We start from the raw sequence: 20,074 nt of genomic DNA on the forward strand, positions 1-20,074 counted from the left end.
GTGTCAGTGCTTCAGTATTTTGGGGTGCCTTGTGGTTTGGGGAATGTGAGTACGCTTCCAGGAGGAGGCCACATTTATATTGAATCTTGATAGGTGGGGACAGCAAATCAGTTCTGAAGACTAGCAGGGAACGTGCCTTGAAGTTTGAACATAAAGGACATAGTGGGGAGTTTAGGGTGGTGATGCCAAAAGAGCTGAGGTGGGCTGAAGACAGGGTCTGGGGAGTCATGAGTGCCAGGCTAAGGAGTTCAGGCTTGAGTTAAGAGATAATGATGAGACATAACAGGTTTTCAAGGAGATGTTATGAGAGCTGTGGTTCAAGGGGCTGAAACTAACACCAGAATGACAGGGGGGTAGGCTGGAGGCTGGAGGCCAACAAGAAAACAATTGCCTTGTGCAAGCCTTCTTAGCCTTAGGACCCACAGGGTCCCTGAGGTTGGAGACTATTGGGGTGGTCCCCAGGTGCACAGTGGGCAGGGATGCAATGATGTGGGGGCTCTAATGTCCAACAATAGCAGCAGGTGACGTGAGCGGCTGTCCCTGGGACAAACTCCAGATGTCTCCTGTAACTCACCTTTGAGCAAAGAACACAGAACCTGAGTTCTGAGCAAAGCAATCTGGTGAAGAATTTGGGTCTGGCCTCTGGCCATGAATGACTTGTAGAAGCTTCTGGGGAGGGGGTCATTGGATTGTAGGAACGTAAGTTTCAGAGTAGAAGTTCGTCTAATCCACTCCTCTCCTTTTCCAGATGGGGCAATTGGAAGCCCAGAAGGGGCATAAAATATTCAAGACCATATAGAGCACATGTGGCAAGAGAAAGGTCAAGCATCTTATTTGAACTCTGGTTGGAGGAATTTCTATATTGAATTATACATTTATATATTTCTTTCAATGGAAGAGGAAATTCTAAGAAAAAGAAAATTGTTTTATTCATTTACTTCTCTATCATTTAGCTGGAGCCTGATACAGAGCAGATGCTCTGCACCACCCCATGACCATACTGTCTCCCCTCTTGACCCAGACCAAGAAGGCATTAGACGGGTCTCAGGGTGGGCCAGGGTGGGCTCAGGAAGAGCTGCCTGCCGATGGGGGTAGAGCCTGGCTCTGGATCCCTTGTGCACTCATATGGCCTGACCTGTGACCATTTCTACCTCAGTCATTCTCAGAGCTCTTGGCAAAGGCTCACTTGGGACCATGGATGTGAGTAAAGGGGGCAGCTGCCATGAAGGTGACTTCTGAGAGGGTGAGGAGACAGGTGTGTGAGGGGCCAGGGTGTTCTGTGCCTGAGGTCACTGAAAGAGACAAAGTCCCTACCCAGCTGGAGATAGAGAGCATCCCACAGGGGATTTAACAGCCTCCCACATAAACACCTGGGATGCATATTTGGGTTATAAGTCCAGTGCTTGGTCTGGCCTGAGGCTTGGCCTCCAGAGACTTCACTAGACCCACTTATTTGCTCTCCTGTTGTCCCAACCAGCTAGAGGCCACTTCTTTAAGAACATGTCCTCTCCCCACAGCATGCAGAAGTCTGCAACTTAAGGCAGGATTACAGGTAGAATTGTCCTTTGACACACTTCCATCCGCACATTCAGGATCCTAGTGGGAAGGACTGAACTGGAGACAATTTTCTGAAGAGCCACAGGGATTTGGACCATAGCTCCTGCCAGCCCAGGCCCTGTGGTCTGTATCAGTACTGGATTTGTAATTGGTTCTTAAGCTCTCGGTCAACACATTCTGTTTGTCTTGTGCTGTGAAGTTGGCAGAGGGATTTCCACATGGAAGAGAGTGACTTACACTCATGAGCAAACTGAACTTGTAGACACAGGAAAATAAGTGCCCCCAAGTTCAGCACCCCTCAGTGAGTACCATGGGGAAGGCTGTGGCATTTTCTTCAGGTGTTGAGTCATTACACTTTCTCTATAAGGTGGCATTGTGGACCAGAATGGACCAGCATAGCATCATGGACCAGTATCAGGACAGAACCTGAGAGGGAGGGAAGAAAGGACTTGAGTGCTAGTTTGGGTTCAGCCACAAATTTGCTCTGTGATTTGGATAAGTCATTCACCTTCTCTGGGCCTTGGTTTCCCTTTGCATAAGCTGCAGGATTGGAAAAGACAATTCTGGAGCACCTGTCCTCCCATAACATTCCAGGTTTCTTGCTTACATTGTGTTAACAGAGATTTTTGGTTAGGCCCCAACTTCTAGATTTCTATCTTGGTCCAGGGCTCATTTTTCACTTGAAATCCCACTGTACTAAATTCATTCATTTGGGTCTTTTAAGAGACTCTTATTCCATAGACCATATTGCCTAACAAAATCCCTCTTACTTTTTATGACCTCATATAGAGATACAAAGTAGTGTCAACTCCATTATTATATTCCAGTCTCTATAACAACTGTGCCAGGTAATCAAAGATATATTACATATGAGAAAAGAGGCCCAGAGAGGTTAGTAACTTGACAAAGTTCACAAGGTTAGTTACTGGCAGAGCTGAGAGGAGGCTGTTGGTTTCTTGATCGCTGGTCTGTTTTCTTTTTTTTTTGGTACCACCTTTTGGGTTTGGCAAGGAATCCTAAGGACTGTATGGGATGGGGGCTGTGGGTTTTTTTTGTTTTATTTTGTTTTTTTGTTTTTTTTTAATCAGGTGGCAGAAGTATCAGGATAAGAGCGCGAGCCCACATATACCAGTGCCACGTAAGGTTAAAGTGTGCTAAACTGGGGCAGCCCCAGGCACAGTGCTGAGGGGCTGTGCCCGGATATGCATAGGCTGGCCAGGCAGAAAGCAGGCCCTCTGTTTTCTATTACAGACTATGTTAGCAGGGTGGCGGGTATCTGGTCAAGCCTGGGTCTTCTTGTTTTCTTCTTTCCCCCAGCTTTATTAAGATATAATTGACATGTAATATTGTGTGAGTTTCGGGTGTACAATGTGAGGATTTGATATCGGTATTTGTTGTGAAACGCTTAGCACAATAAGGTGAGTTAACACAGCCATCCCCTCACAGTTACCTTTTCTTATAAATGTGGTGAGAATATTGAAGATATACTCTCAGCAACTTTCAAATGTACAATACAGTACTGTTAATTATAGTCACCCCCTGTGCTGTATGCCAGATCCCTAGAACTCATTCATCTGAAAATTTATGCCTTTTAACCAATGTCTCCTCATTTCCTCCAACCCTCAGCCCCTGGCAACCACCATTCTACTCTCTGTTTCTATGAATTCAGCTTTTTAGAGTCTACATATAGGTGAGGTCATATAGTATTTCTCTTTCTCTGCCTTATTTATTTCACTTAGCATAATGCTCTTAGGGTTCATCTATGTTGTTGCAAAAGGCAGGAGTTCCTTTTTTATGATTGAATAATATTCCTGTGTGTGTGTGTGTGTGCGCGCGCGCACGCATATAGTCTTGTGAGTTGAGGCGTTGATTCTCATTCTCATATCCATCAGGCAGATATGCTCTCCTCAGCTGGTCTGACGTAGGTATGGAGCCTCTGTTCTTCACATGGTGAGAAAGGAAAGCACGGACTGCTGGGTGGTCAGCCTTCTCAAGTGGGATGTTTGCTTCTGGGCACATTTCACAGAGTCCTGGATAACACTGATTTTCTGTTTGTGCAGTATTTTTGCATCAGAGGGATGGAGTTAGGGACCTCTGCTTCGTTCTCACATTTTGCTCTTCAAATTCTGCCTTCCTCTTGGTGTGAGTCTTGGACTTCAGGTGGTCACTCATGGCAGCCTTGTGAACGTGATTCAGAACCACATTGCAAGAAGGGCAGAAGAGTTTTCCTCCATTTTATGCAGCTCACCTCCAAATTCAGTGACTGGATCCAGGGGAATTACATACAAAGCAATCTCAGAAGAGTTTCAAGCAGGTAGTGCTGTCACTACGAATCTTTCCACTCCAACTCTGAGTAAGGTTTTGGTCAGTTTCCAGTTTTTTTCATCTTGATACTTAGCAGTGAAGGGTCTCCAGTGCAAAACCCGAGACACTTGAAATCCTGGCACTTCCCTTTGTTGAAACCCAGAGATGCCTTCAAATCAGCTTTTGCGCAAGTGGTGATGGGGAAATAGTTTGTGGGCTTGCATCCTATTTCCCTGAGGTACTGGGAAGTCATGCCTTTACGTAGGATTAGAGTGCCCTTAGGGGAAGTGGATGAAACTGGCTGGAAAAGAAAGGAGGAGGAAGAAACAAAGGAACAGGGAGTGAGGCGGGAGGAAGACCCTTCCCCTCCATCGCAGTCTTTGTCATTGCCCCCATTGAGGCCCAGGTGGCCACCATGTCATTGTCAAGACCAATTTCAAGGAGTTTTTCTCCTATGCTTTCTTCTAGTTTTATAGTTTTAGGTTTGACAATTAAGTCTTTACTCTATTTTGAATTAATTTTTGAGAACAGTATAAGATAGGGGTCCAATTTCATTCTTTTGCGTGTGAATATTTAGTTTTCCCAGCACTGCTAATTGAAGAGATTCTGTTTTCCCCATTGAGTATTCTTGGCTCGCTGTCAAATATTAGTTAACCATATACATGGGGGATTATTTCTGGGCTCTCAATTTTTCCCACTGGTCTATGTGTCTGTTTTTATCCTTGTCCCATACAATTTTGATTAGTATAGCTTTGTAATATAGTTTTGAAATCAGAAAGCCTCCAGTTTTGTTCTTTCGTAAGATCGCTTTGGAGTCTTTTGTGGTGCTATATGAATTTTAGGATAGTTTTCTCTTTCTGTGAAAAAATGCCATTAGAATTTTAGTAAGAATTACAGTGGGTCTGTAGATGGCTTTGTGTAGTAGGGACACTTTAACAATATTAATTATTCTATGGGGCGCCTGGGTAGCGCAGTCGTTAAGCGTCTGCCTTCGGCTCAGGGCGTGATCCCGGCGTTCCGGGATTGAGTCCCACATTGGGCTCCTCTGCTGGGAGCCTGCTTCTTCCTCTCCCACTCCCCTGCTGTGTTCCCTCTCTCACTGGCTATCTCTCTGTCAAATAAATAATTAAAATCTTTAAAAAAAAACAAAAAAAAACCCCCAAAACCAACATTAATTATTCTCATCTATCAACATGGTATGTCTTTCCACTTATTTTTGTCTTCTTCAATTTCTTTCATCAGTGTCTTATAGTTGTCAGTGTACATATTTTTCACCTCCCTGGTTAAATTTATTCCTAAGTATTTTATTCTTTTTGATGTTATTGTAAATGAAATTATTTTCTTTATTTCTTTTTTAGATAGTTTGTTATTAGTGTATAGAAATGCAACTGGTTTCTTTGGGGGGTGTGTGTGTGTGTGTATTGATTTTCAATCCTGAAACTATACTGAATTCACTTGTCAGTTCTAACAGTTTTTTGGGGGTATTCTTTAGGGTTTTTTAATATATAACATTGTGTCATCTGCAAACAGAGGGAGTTTTACTTCTTCCTTTCTGGTTTGGATTCCTTTTATTTCCTTTTCTTGCCTAATTGCTCTGGCTAGGGCTTCTAGTACTATGTTGAATGGGAGTGTTGAAAGTGGGCACCCTTGTCTTGTTTTTGACCTTAGACATTATTTTTCTTTTTCAGGAATAATCTTGGTTATACATTTCAGATTTAACTCATGAAGTCCTGGGAAAAAAATCCTATGAGGATTTGACTGGGATTACATTGTCTCTATACAACAGATTACAGTATACTGACATTTTTCTATCTATATATATGAAATACCTCTTCATTTATTTTGGCCTTCTTTAATACCTTTTAATAATTTTTTTCTCATTAAGGAACTTGTACATTTCAAGATTTATTTATATATACCTTACATATTTTTGTTGCTCTTGTTAATGGTTTTTCTTCTAAATTTCATTTTATGTTTGTGCCAGTGTCTAGGACTGTACTTAACTTTCGTATATTCATTTAATGCCAACTTTCTAAGCCATTTTATGAGTTAAAATAGTTTATTTGTAGATACTTTTGAGTTTTCTGTATTCACAATGAGAGTGACTTGCTAGTTCATGCTACATTTTAATAAGAATTAGGGAATGACATCATATCTGGGGAGATATGAACCCTTTGGAGACTTGGCTTGCCAAGTGGACTACAGGTTTGTGTCTGGTAGACCCAGCTCTCTGTAAAGTGTGTGACTGGGTGGGCACAGCAAAGGCCAACTGCAGCCTCCACTCATTCTCTTGGCTGTGTGCTGTTGTGCATAGGCAGATGTAGCAGCCTTGTGGAAAATCATATCAATTGCAAATAATGACAGTTTTGTTTCTTCCATTCTTACAAATTTTCTTTCTTTCTACACTAGCTGAGATCTGTAGTACAATAAAGAATAGAAGTTAGTGGGAACTGGGCATTTTTATTTTGCTTTTGGTCTCATAGGAAATGCTTTCAACATGTTGTCATTAAGTATGTCATTCCTGGTATATTTTTTTCTTGGTAGATGTCCTTTAATAAGTTTGGAGAAGGTCTATTGTATTTCTAGTTTACTAAAAGGTTTTATTATAAATGGCTGTCGAATTTTATAAAGTTGTTTTTCTTCATCTATTAAGATGATCATAAGGTTTTTCTTTTTTAGCCTATTAATGCAATGGGTTTCATTAATCTATTTTCTAATGTTTAAACAGCTAAAACATTAGGCTAAAACCAACTTGGCCATAGTGTGTTATCCTTTTCATATACAGCTGGGTTGTTCGATTATATTTTGTTTAGTATATTTTAATCTATGTTTGTATATGAGATTGGCCTATAAATTTCCTTTCTTGTGTTTTTGCTTGGTTTTGGTATCAAAATTATGTCAGCCTCATAAAATGAATTGAGGTGTGTTTTCTTTTTTCTTGTTTTCTAGAAAAGTTTGGGTGAGTTTCTCTTTTTTTTTTAAATGATAGTAACTCACCTGTGAACTTCTCTGTGCTTGATGTTTTCCTTATGGGAAGATTAATTTGTTTCATGGTTATAGATCTATTTCTTCCTGAGTCAATTTTGGCTAATCTATTTCTCTAGAAACTTGTCTAACTTATTTATGATTTCAGTGATATTGCAGAATATTCCTGTTCATATAATATTATCCATAATATTCTTTTATCTCTGCTGCACTGTAGTTATAAATTCCTTTTTATTGCTAATATTGTTTGTGTTTCCTTTATTTTTTTCTGAGCTTTCTTCCCCCTGATCTTCCCAGAGGTTTGTCTATTTTATTTGTGTTTTCACAAAGTAACTTTATTGATCCTTTCATTTGTGCTTACATTTTGTTTTGTGTCTTCATTGTGTTTTGCTTAATGTTTGTTCCTATCTTAACCATTTTTCTTCTGCTAAATTTTTTGGAATTATTCTCTTCTCTAAAATGTCTTATGTTGGGGTGCCTGGGTGGCTCCATCAGTTAAGGCTCCAACTCTTGGTTTTGGCTCAGGTTATGATCTCATGGGTCATGAGATCAGCCCTGTGTGGGGCTCCACACTCAGTGGGGAATCTGCTTGAGATTCTCTCCCTCTGCCCCTCCCCCCATCTACATGTGCATGTGCTCTTTCTCAAATAAATATTTTAAAAAATAAAAAATAAAATGTCTTATTTTAGAAGTTAAAAATCTTCTAATTTTATATTTTCTTATTTTCTAATTTAACGCTGTAATTTTTTCTTTTAATTTTATTTGTCTGTATACCATATAATTTTTATATATGTATTTTCATAATAATTTGGCTTGTCTTCTAATTTCTGTTATAATTTCTTCTTTGACCTCTGATTTATCCAAATTATGGGGGTATTTATATTGGGGTAGAGATTGCAATCTGTAGGATACCACTCATTTGAAATTTGTGGAGGCTTGCTTATGATCTAGTCACAAATCATAAAAAAAAAAGAACAATTCATGAATCCTTGAAAAGAATGTGTATTCCTGTTGAGTTGAATGCAGTGTTCTGTTTAGAAACACTAAATCTAACTTGTGTCATTCAAATGTCCTATATCCTCACTGATAATTTTTCTGCTTGAGCTATCAATTAATGGCAAAATTGTGTTGGACTCTCCATCTGTGATTCTGGGCCCGTTCATTTCTCCTTGAAATTTTGTCAGTTTTTGCTTTTTGTATTTTAAGATTATTGTTGTTATTATGTACATCCTCACTATTATATTTTCTTGACGGGTCAATCTTTTTATTTTTATGTAACAAATTTCTTCATTTCCATAATGGTTATTGTCTTGAAGTTTGTTTTGTATTATATGAATACATCAGCACCAGAAGTCTTTAGGTAAATATTTCTGTGGTATATATCTTTTGAAGAGTTTAACTGTAAGTTGTTTTGGGTCTTTTTGTTTTAGGGATATTGTTGCCAGAACATGGCACACTCTCTCTTTTTTCTCTACTTCTCTCTCTTTTTCTTTGTGTGCGCGTGTGTGTGAGTGTAATGCACACTTTACAATCTTTGCTTAAAATTGGCTAGTTTAATTAATCTCCCCCTTACTGTGATTACTAGCATTCATTAACACTTGCCCCCCAAAACTTTTTTCTTCTTTTTGATTGCTTTTATAAGATTTTATTTATTTATTTGACAGAGACAGTGAGAGAGGGAACACAGGCAAGGGGAGTGGGAGAGGGAGAAGCAGGCTTCCTGCCGAGCAGGGAGCCCGATGCGGGGCTCGATCCCAGGACTCTGGGATCATGACCTGAGCCAGAGGCAGATGCTTAATGGCTGCGCCACCCCGGCGTCCCTTGATTGCTTTTTTTTATTACTCATTTATTTTTTTCCCCTCTTAACTTATTTGAATGGTAATGTTTATTTTTATTTTTATGTATATTCTTTCACTTATACATAGATATTATAACATTTATCATAACCTAATAAGGTAACCCTAGATATTACAGCATTAATCATAACCTAATAAGGCTAAAGTTAATTTACATCTCTATTTTCCTCCTCCTCAAATAAAAGAAACTCAGAACACTTGAACTTAACTTTAGTCATCCCCCTTTGAATTTCTCACAGTATTTTAGATTTATCATTTTTTCCCTTACCCCACAAGTGAGGTATAATTGTTTCTTATAGTTAAGGTTTGTTTGGATTTACTTAAATAGTTATAAGTAAGTTTGCTCATCACTCCTTCCTGTATCTTAAATCTCTGGCATTATATTCTTTCTGCCTGAAATCCTTTAGTATTTCCTTTGTGGGATTTTTACCTGTTTGAAAATGTCTTTATTTCAGCCTTACTCCTGAAAGAGAGTTTCTACAGGTATAGAATTTTAGGACAATTATTTTCTGTAATCAGATATTTTCTCATTGTCTGCTAACTTTCACTGTTGCTCTTAAGTGGTGGCCTGTTGATCTAATTCTCTCTGTCTCTCTGTGTCTCTGTCTCCCTCTTTCTCTTTTGCACCGTTTGGATGCTTTCAAAATCTTCTCTGTCTTTGGTGTTCTTTAGTCTTATGAGTTTTCTAGGATGTGTATATATGTTGTAATTTTACTGCTTGAAATTCATTGGCATTCTTGGATTTGAAAGTTGTTTTGTCTTTCAAAATTTCTGGGAAAAATTTCAGCCACTGTTTCTTTGAATATCACTTTTTCCTCTGTTCTTTTTCTTATCTCCCTTTGGAAATCTGATTAAATACTTGGTAGGCTACTTTACTCTTTATTCCTTAGCTTTATTTCACTCACGTTTTCCCTCCCTTTGTCTTTCTGGGCTGCATTTTGGATCATTTCTTTTGTCCTATCTTTTAGTACACTAATTCAGTCCTTAGCTGTGATTAATCTATCCAATGAGTTTTTCATTTTAATTATTACACTTTTAATTTATAGAAGTTCCATCTCAAACCTGGTTCTTTATCAAATCTGCTTGGTCATATTTTATAGACTTTGTTCCTTGAAAATATTTCCAAGACTGTCTTTTATTTCTTGAAACTTAATTCTCTAATTGAGTCCCCCCCCCCCCCCACCACCCAGATAGTGTGAATTCAGGCCACATGCCTATATGAAGGCCACATTGTGGTCGTTAATTCTTGGGAGAGATTTTACTTCCCTTTTCTCAGTGCCAAAGTTGGGACACTTTTCTTGCATCTTCTGTATGGAAGCTTATTTCTCATTTACCCTTAACATTGAGCTTCTGGTCTTTTGGACCCCTGTTTGATTCTTTCCTTAGTCCCTAGGCTTTGTGCCTAGTTTTCCCTACCCCAAACACATGTGAAACAGAAGCTTAAGGAATACAGTAGCAGATGTTCCTAGGGCAAAAACTCCCTTCGGTTCTTGCATATTTTCCCTGGTTCCTGCTTTTGCTTTCCTCCTGGCCTCTCCAGATTTCTTATCTTTTTTGCCAGCTCAGTGATGCATTTGAAAAACATCAAGAACATCTTTATCAATTCTTCCAAATTCTTCTTATGGAGAAGTATTTTAGAATATGTGGTCCACCATATTGCCAAACACAAAATTCATGTGTGAGCTTTCTCTGTAAGAAGGGGACTTTATTGTCACCTAAAAACCAGGGTCTGGAAAATAGTGGCATGGTATGAAGTTCCTTAGAGAGAGATGGTCATCTTTATCTTCACTCAACTTGCTAGCTGTGTGCCTTGGCAAATTATTGAATCTCTCTGGGTCTTCATTTCTGCATCTTTAAAATGGGGATAATAGTAGTACTTGCTATTTTGAATTTTTTGAGGGATAAATGAATTTACGTGAAGCACTTAGAAGAGTGCTTGGCACATAGTTAAGTGCCCAATACTGTATTTCATCGAATTTAAGATGCGATAGATTGTAAGATGCCCTATTACTTCCTAAAAGAGAAAATATGCTTTCAATTAAACAGTAACACAATGCCAAGATGTCATTGACTGAAACATGCATCCTAATTTCAGATGTGAAAATATGAAAAAAAATGCATCTGAGAACCACCTGAGTATAATAAAATTTAGCTATTATTGTGAATGGGTACATATGAGCAGAGAGGGCAGTGGCTGAGAAACAGAATCTTAGTCTCAGAATTGATGGGACTTTAAATGTTTGTAGGTATTTATTCCATCCTACTCTCACCTCATCAACTTCTGGACTCTGGCTGTATTGTGTATGAAGTAGAGTCAGTGTCCAGAGGGCTAATTGTCACTAGACAACACAGAATTCCGCTATCTCCTCCAAGGCTGAGGAGGAGGGGAAAAGGAACTTATATTTACTGAGAGACTTCTGTATCTAGCACACTTACAGATGCTTTAAGTATAGCATTGACATTAGTTTTCACAATTAGCTTAATTCAGATTAGTTGCTATAACAACCCCCAAATATTAGTGGCTTCACACATAGTGTGCATTTTTCACTTACCCCCGGACTGATGTGAGCTGGGTGGCTCTACTCTAAATTGTGTTCAAGACTCGTCTTCTTCCATCTTTTGTCCTTGCTGTACTGTGGCTTTCCAGTTGCCTTGGCATCTCTCAACAGGCAGACAGGGGAAGAGAGAGGGACATGGAAAAAGCATACCTTCTATTACAATATAATTTAAAACTGTTCAAGACCCCTCCTTTTATTGATTCCTGGGGAACTTCTTGGAGGGAGAAATGACTATAGGTTAGAGTGCTTGGAGAAGGCCTTTCAGATGAGGTGGAATTAGAACTGAGTCCTAAAACACTGGTATTACCTGGAGATAGAAAAAGAGAATTGAGGAGATTTTGGTCTGGACATGTTGGGGTGCCATGACCAATGAATAGCATTATGGAAGGGCAAGAAGTTTCTGGAGAACCATGGAATCCCCTGTTGGGTAATGACTAATATATATTGAGCTCCTACTCTGTACTAGACACCGTGCAGTGTGCTGTTTGGATGTGACATGTGACATACCAGACATGAATGAGTCTTGATAAGACAGCATTCTGTGAATGGGCTGTTTTTTGTTTGTTTGTTTGTTTGTTTGACTCATTCTGTGCCCCAGACTGTATGCTTCTTGTCCCTATGTTTTCTTTCCCAAGGGTATACAGACCCCCTCAACCTGGGGCCTCATCGTGACTCAGAGAGGGAAATAGCTTGCCCAGTGTAACCTCCGAGCGTGATTTATGAAACAGGATGTATCCAAATTTTCACCACGCTGGAGCTATTCAATTTTCTCTAATGGCTTTTATCTGAGAGTTATGTCTGTTCGTGGCAGTCACGACCAGTAAGTCATTAGCTTAAAGTATACTGATTGTTAATTTTAGCACCCTGGGATCTGGGCCCAGGGAGAGAGGGCTCTCACTTTTGCAAATCAGAGCTAGGGAACGTTTGAGCAGTTGGCTTACATTCACAACAGGAAAAGTTAGAAAGTAAGAAGGGATAATTAAAAAGTTAAAGAGTACAAAGCAGTTGACCAGCTGGATGTAGTTCAGGAGGCTGTAGAATGGCCTCCATCTGACTGCTCCGCTCCTGCGAGGTACTTATCCTCACCAGGAGAGAAACAGAACCAGTCTTATATTGAGCACCCCCCTTGTGCCAGGTACTTCACAGATGTGATCTCACTGGTCCACACAGCAGTGCCACGAGGAAGGAACCATTACTTCCGTTATCTTTATTATATACCCCACCTTACAGATAAGGATACTTAACGCCATGATCACACAGCTAGTAACGGACTCCGAATCTTAAGCAATAGATGTCTGGGTGGCGGTGACCCAAACGTCCAGCCTAGCATCTCTCGGGGGCTACACTCTGCTTAAGGTCCTGGAGGTCTGGGGTGCCAGTTGCTCACTTCTGACCCTTAGAAAATCAGCAGCTCGGCACCAGCTCCCAGACGCCAGAAACTGCAGTTTCCTTGCGTGGTTCAGGGCTGGGCGCTCCTCTGCTCTGCAGCTGGAGTGGCCGAGTCGTGGAGCCAGGAAGGGCCCACCCGGAGGACCAGGATGGGGGACAGCATGGCTTTCCAGGCTTCGGGAATTTGGGCTTCCCTCTGGGGCTGTGACACATGCTCCTTCAGGAGAGGCTGCCTGGGGCTTGTCTTTGCCAAGTTGGAGCCATTCAGAGGATGGGCGGTCATATTGATCAGGGACTGGGGCACATGGGCCTCAGCAGGGAGAGCTTGACTCTGGCTCCTTTCTCTCAGACCTCTGTGGACTCATGGGCATCTCTGCATCAACCTGCCTGGCTCATTCCAAGACTGAGCGGAATTAGACTAGGACTTCCTGCAATGTCTCTATCCACTGTTCATTCGGCTGTGTTGATAGCCACAGCAAAAGAGAAAGCTCATGAGTAACCATCCCAGTTTTATAGATGGGAAACTGCCAGAACCATTGATTTCCCAGGGTAGATCACGCTGAGCCTGGATGGGTCTCTCAGGGCTCTAACCACACAAAGCCTTCTTTGGATTTCCATATGGAGATGTTTATGGCAGTGAGGAGACCCGGGCGCAGGTCCCAGATATGGCTCAGCTTGCTGTGTGACCTGAGGCAGATCTCTTCCCCTCTCTGAACGAGTCTCTCCATCTGCAACTGTTCATCTCTGTGCTTCAGTTCCTCATCTGAAAAATGGGGATAACAAGAGTATTTTGAGGATGGAATTGAAAGCATTTACTACAGTGCCTAATGCATAGTTAGCCCCCTAAATATTTCTCCCCCTTCTACTTATTATTATTATTATTATAGTTATTATTACAAGGCAAGACTCTCTAAGGCCTCCTAGTAATTCTAATACTCTAGTGTTATGATGTGAGCTCCTCTAGGAAGGCTGCCTAGATTGCGGCTGGAGGCTACAGTCTTACCCCCTGACATATTTGTGCAGGTGGGATTCTTGTTACCTTTCAGGTAAAACCTAGAAGGTAGATGTATCCAGTTCATCAGGGGGAGGTTTGGGGTCTTGCCTGTGCTCTGTTGAAAGTGTTCTGGCTCAGGAATTGAGGAGCGGGGCTCAGGTCTGGGTGGCCCCTACCTGATGCACAGTCCTTCTGGGCTGCCCAGCCGGGGTGTTCAGAGCCCGACAGGCAAGCCCAGCTCTGGGAGGCCTGCGGTCTATTCTGCCCACTTGCTGGACTCTGTTGCCTGACAGCTGTAAAGGGTCACTCAGGCTTCCTCTAGAGAGTCGCTCTGTCTATATTTCATGAGGCTCAGTCCATTCAGTAGGGCGAGGTGACAGCTGGCTTAGTTTCTTATGCCTCCCCTGGGAATGAGGGTTCTTAAAGTATCTGATTGCTGCAGGATGCTGACCACCCCAGCTAGCAATACTGAAACGTCTCGATAACTATTGCCACCTTCCCACAGATCAACAGGGCCTTGAATGGGGGCAAGGAGGGAAGCTCATTGTCGTTACCTCCCAAAGCTCATTGCAGCAGCCCTCCTTTCTACCCAGGTCCCCATGGCTCTAGCCCCAGGGCTTTTGTGATCCCCCTTGGGAGTCGCATCTATCTCTTAAATGGACCCCTGCTGCTGGCCTCACTCCCTGGAGTGCATCCACTCACTGGCCACCAAGGGAGCTGAAATTCCACTCTGATCATTTCAGTCCCCTATTCAAACAACCTTCAGTGGCTCCCTGTAACCCACAGGATAGAGTCCAAAGAATCAGTTCCTTTCATATGAAGGACCACAGAGACACCTTCCCTCCAACCCCCTGAGAGAGATCTGGGTCCCTGAATACTCGCTTCATTTTCTGGTCTTTTTGCCACTGCTCACACTGCTCTCTTGGCACTGAATGTCCTTGTCCCATCTTCACTTGGCAAAATCCCACCCTGCATTTAAGACCCAGTTCAGATGTAGCCTCCTCTAAGAAGTCTGGCCTACTTCCCTGGCTGAAAGTGGCCACTCCTTTTTTTGCATTCCCACGCCGCTGGGATAGTTTCCTCTCAACTCCACCCCAGCCAGGAGTGCTCACTGCAGCCTTCTAGAAACACTTGCAGTGCCTTTAGTCTTCCCATGCTCTTCCATCCACACTTCCCCTTTCCTCTGTCTCCAAATTTCTCTTGCAAGGGTCAGTTTTGGGGTCATGCCCTGAGGAACTTGCCATGAGCCCCTCTCCCCACCTTCCATTCCATTCCCACCAAGCCCTGTGGACCTCCCTTAGCACCTCCTTGCTTTTTTGTTGTTGTTTGTTTTTTGCAGTTTTTGCAGTTATCATGCAACTGTTTCTCCTCTGTCTGTTTGGGAGAACCTGCCTAGCAGAGTGCAGAGCTGGGGTTGGGGAGGGAGCCTGCCCAGCCAGGTATGATCATACTGTGAGGACTACAGAAACTCAGGAGGGATGGGTGGCTTCATCTCAGGGGAGTGTTAGGATGCCGAGCTCTTTCCCTGCAGCGTATATGGTTGGAAAAGCCCTCCCCCAACCCTTTCGACGAGTACTCATCGTAATGTGGCAGCACAGACACCTGTCTCTCGTTTCCCAGTGAGGAAGCTGGGGTTCCTTTGGTGAGAACCCACCCAGTCAGTCAATAAGAGTTCATCGATCTGATCGCTGTGCACCAGGCACCTGTCAGAAGGGGGATAGGGGATAGAGCAGTGAGTAGAACAGACCTCTGGTCCCTGCCTCCAGGATCCCCAAGGGAGAAAACTTTAAGCTACTAATTTCAGTTGTTTAATTACAATTGTGATAAATTCTAGGGAGGAGAAGTAATGAGGGGGTAGGGGATCACGTAATGAGGGACTTGACTGAATCCCCAGGTCTCCTTCCTCCCCCACTCGCTCCCCCAGCTGCCTCCTCCCTGTACCTAGCACTGCAGTGGAGCTTAACTGCTTTCCACAATATTTACTGTCCTGCCCTGTTGACAGCCCTAATGGATTCTGCAGATTAAATAATCCCAGCCCAGCCTCGAGCCATACCACGATTGGCCCATTAGACAATGGCAGAAGCCGCCCCGGTCCTGGTTCTAATTGAATAATTTACTGTAAATTGCCTACCATTTCCTTCTGAGCCCAAGCTGGCTTGTTAGCCAAATGGAGGTGAGCAAGGCCGGCCTCAAAGAGGAGGCAGGAGCAGAAATGAGCTGTCCGAATGAGCGGTTGTCACAGCAGGTATTTAATTAAATCAGACACACTTAAGGCTTCCGGTCTGTCTTGTAAAGTAGCCTCTCCTGGTGGGGGAGGCCGAGCCCAGCTCCCTACAGAACCAAGGCTGCAGCCTCCAGAGTGAGATTTCCAATGAGTTAGGAAGGGCCTGGGGCAGGGCTGGGGCGTGGGGACGGAAGGAGTTTCCTCTTTCTTGCTCACTCCTGCCTGTGTCCTTTCCACCTCTCTCATGGGCAAGACAGCATCTCGCATCTCTGCTCTGAGATACATTTCTCAACTCCTCTTTCCATGAGGAAGAACACTTCCTCTTTGAGGCTACCATGTGCCAAGCACACGATTTCTTTTCTTTTTCTTCCCTCTTCTTTTCTTTTCTTTTTTCTTTTCTTTTCTTCACTTTTCACTTTTCTCTTTCAATCTACTGGGGGCTTTTGCAAGTGATCACATTTAATCCTTATGAAGCACCTAGGAGGCAGGTATAATTGAAGGAACCACATTGGTGGGGGTTCATGATTTTCTCAAGGTCATGCACCAATCTGGTCAGAGTCAGGGTTTGAATCCAGATCTGTCAGACCCCGAAATTCAAGGTTTTTTTGCAACACCATTGAGGACACAGTGGGGGGCAGAGGTGTTACCTTGAATCCATTTCCTGACATGCTGTATAGCTTTAAAGGTCTCATACTTGGAATCTCTGCCCAATAGGATGAGTCCAGCCTAAGGCTTAGGGGAGGTGGCTGTCGGGTCAGCAGGCTGTGGGGGCTTCCCTGAGGGCTGCATGCTCGCAACAGGTCTCTCTGTAAAGCTAGTGACACTTTAGGCTTTAGCTGGGATTGTGGTTTCCTCATCTCCTGATCCCTTTAGGACCCACCGCTGTCCCCCTGACTCTCACAGAAGGAACCAAGAAATGAGGAACAGAAGAGACATGCTCACTGTCTGTGCCCCTCTTCCCTCCACCATTTGAGTGCAGTGTTGGCAATCTGCTTTGTTTTCCCAAGGACTGTTCTTCTGTCCTCTGGCCGTGTCACAGACGGCCAGCACCAGACAAGGCTGGAGGACTCCCCGTCTGGGAGGTGGGGGCAGTGGGAGGCCCCGGTGAGAAGGAAGAGAGCTGGAGGGCTGGGACAGCTGGGGGCTGGGTGTGGTCGCCACCATGGAATGGAGTCAGGCTTCCTGTTAGCAAATGCAGGACTCATGCCACTTCTTTACTGCCATCATCCCGTCCATCTGCTCCAGCACCTCCCCTCGAAATCCTAAAGCCTGGCTCCTAGTCCTCTCTCACCTACAGCTGTGTGACCCGGAGCAATGCACACACCTCCACTGAATTTCAGAGTCTCGTCAGTAGCAGGGGGACGATGATAGTATTAAATGAGTTGATACTATATGAGCCATTTAGAACAGTGCTTGGCTCATGGTACACACTCAGTAAATATTAGCTACTATTATTATTAGAGATATTTTGTAAATATCAACTGGGTTAAACTCTTGGTACTTCCTATCTCACCTCCCAGATGTTCTCTCTTACCTGTTCCTCATCCCTAGTGCCTACGAGCTGTGGCTCCTCTGAGAGCTAATCTGATTCACAATCCTGGCTTTGACCATGCCGGTCATCGTGTAGGATCCCGGGCGCAGGCCCGCATTGAAGCAAGATGTGCTTTCAGGCATCAAGGAGGCTTGTCCCACTGGGGAGAAGAGGCAGGATAAATAGTACAGTCGGTAAATAAGGCAGTGATGCAAATGCAGCCCAGATGTCCCCAAGAGGCCTCCTCAGCCCCTGGGAAAACCTGCAATCACAGGAACCAAGGTTTTGTTTGCTGGATGGCTCCACTGGCACAACCGCTGGGAGGCCATGGGTGAAATGGATGAACAAGGACATCTCACTAGGGCTTTTTTTTTTTTTAAAGATTTTATTTATTTATTTATTTGACAGAGAGAGACAGCCAGTGAGAGAGGGAACACAAGCAGGGGGAGTGGGAGAGGAAGAAGCAGGCTCCCAGCAGAGCAGGGAGCCCAATGTGGGGCTCGATCCCAGGACCCCTGGATCATGACCTGAGCTGAAGGCAGACACCTAATGACTGAGCCACCCAGGCGCCCCTCACTAGGGCATTTTAATGCAATCCAGATATGTCAGGTTTATTGTCACATTCCCCTCTCCTAGGAGCCCAGTGGTCCCTAATGAAAAGGAAGCAGATTGTCTGGACATAATTTGTTCCTCCTGTGCTCTGGCTGGCTTCTGTCTGAGGGGCTCACAGATCAGCAATTAGGAATCCGTTCTAGAATTGCATGGTCACTGAGCTATGTTTCTAGAATCTACCTCTTAGAAATTCAGATCATTCTCTTGCATCCAGGCTTCTGCTCATGACAGCTCTCCCTTTGTCTGGGTGCATCAGATACGACTTGATCAGATCCGAAGTTCCCCAATACCGAGGCTATGCCTCATCTCCTCATAGAACCCTAACTGGATCACCCTTTGAAGGGCCTTGGAGCTTCCTTACCATCTCCGTGTCCTCACCTGCCATAAGCTTAAATTTCCTCTTTGCTGTTTGTGCGCTGCACCCCTTTCTTCTTAATGATGGGGATGGAGTTAAAATAAGATCTGCTTGCTCACTGCTGTCTGATGATGTCATAGCATTCACTCGAAGAAGCTGGCATTTCCTTTTGGGGTTCTTTAGTCAGGCACGTCAGAAGGGGAACAGTTACCTATCTCCTTTTGTTGTTTCTAGCTTTTTCTTTTGCCATCCTTTTCAGGCTGCTGACTCACTGGGTTCCAAATATATACTTTTTCAATCATGATCCTAACACTAGAAATAACAATGGCGATACTGCCGTCATTGATGGGCACTTGTCGAGCACCATCAAAGCTTTCTATGCTTTTTCTCATTTTCTGCATCTCCCTCAGCAGAGCTGACCACAGGGTTGAGCACACAGCGGACTCTCAGGGTATGAGATAACAAAGGCTACTATTTATCACGCTCTCACCCTGGCCTGACACTTGCACAGTCCTTATCTCAGGTCATTGCTATCGTAGCCCCGTACAATAGATAGTATTATTCTCAGTTACGGAAAAGGAATTAGGGCTCAGCATAAAGGTATTAAAAATGTATTCCACTCATCTTTTCAACAGACACATAGAGTGCTGGCTACATGGCTGGCCCTTGGCTTAAGAGGTTCATAGGGTGGTGGGACCCGCAGACCGGGAAACAGGCAGTGGGAGTGACTCTCTGGAATTACATAATGCCCTAGTTTATTCTGAGAGCCTGGCTCCCATACTTTCCAGATCGACTGTCTTCTTCTTTATTCCAAGCATCATAAAGGGTACTTTATGTCCAGCAAAATCACTGTTAATTAAAGTCCTCCTCCGTTTTTTTTTTTCTCATAAGGGTCATTTGTAATCATGGAGTAAGAGTTTAATTTTTCTGGACTTATCTTACCCTTCTTAGCTATTCTCTTCCTACAAGTTCATACTTGTGTTTTCTCGGAAAGTCTTGAAATCTGCTGTCCTCCAGCTCAGGGCATGCCAGGTGATGGCCAGTCCTCTCCTGTGTTGTTCTACCAGGCAAAAGTGGCAGAATCTCCCTTTTCCTCAGGGAGGGCTTCCTCATTGGCTTGGAAAAGGAGGTGGCAGAGAGGGAGGAACAAGGAAGGGACAGGTGACAGGAGGAGTCAAACAGGTGGAAGGACACTCTTGTCTTGGTCCAACCAGTGAGGCAAAGGCAAGCCAGGTGGGTCCTCAGTGCTGGGATTGGAGGCCCCTAGAACCCGGTTTACCTTTATCATTTAGGCTGCTTTTGGCTGTCCACTAACAAAATCTTCACTCTAAACAACAAGAACTTTATTATCTTACATAATAGGTAGGCCTAGGGGTGGGCCGGGCTCCAGGGTTCATTGATTCAGTGGCTCGGGGATCAAGGACCCAGATTTATTATTCTCTGTGTGCCAGCTTTATTCTCCCAGCTGGGTCCTCTCTTGATGGCAAGATGGTCTCTAGCAGCAATGAAGTGACGTGCTTCCTTGCTCAGGTCCAATGGGAGAGATACTGTCTCCTTGTGGTTTGCAGTTAGGAGAAAGAAAACTTTTTCGGGAAGCAATCCTGTCATGGCTCATTGGTCTGAATTGAGTCCCATGCTTATTCCTGAACCAGTTACTAGCAGTTTGGGTGAAATTATATCATCCGAAGTGGAATGGATCTGGGGAAGCA

General features: G+C 43.4%; 1 protein-coding gene and 1 pseudogene across 2 annotated transcripts in view; one reads left to right on the forward strand and one right to left on the reverse strand.

The window, feature by feature from the left end:
- The window catches only part of INSC (INSC spindle orientation adaptor protein), a 121,237-nt gene that overhangs the window by 9,929 nt on the left and 91,234 nt on the right, over nucleotides 1-20,074 (forward strand). The gene's annotated exons all lie outside the window — the stretch shown is intronic.
- On the reverse strand, nucleotides 1,183-17,412 carry LOC123791619 (CGG triplet repeat-binding protein 1-like; annotated as a pseudogene).

This window comes from Ursus americanus, chromosome 24 (assembly GCF_024610735.1).
Source record: "Ursus americanus isolate L20-20 chromosome 24, mUrsAme1.1.p, whole genome shotgun sequence".
NCBI lineage: Eukaryota > Metazoa > Chordata > Mammalia > Carnivora > Ursidae > Ursus > Ursus americanus.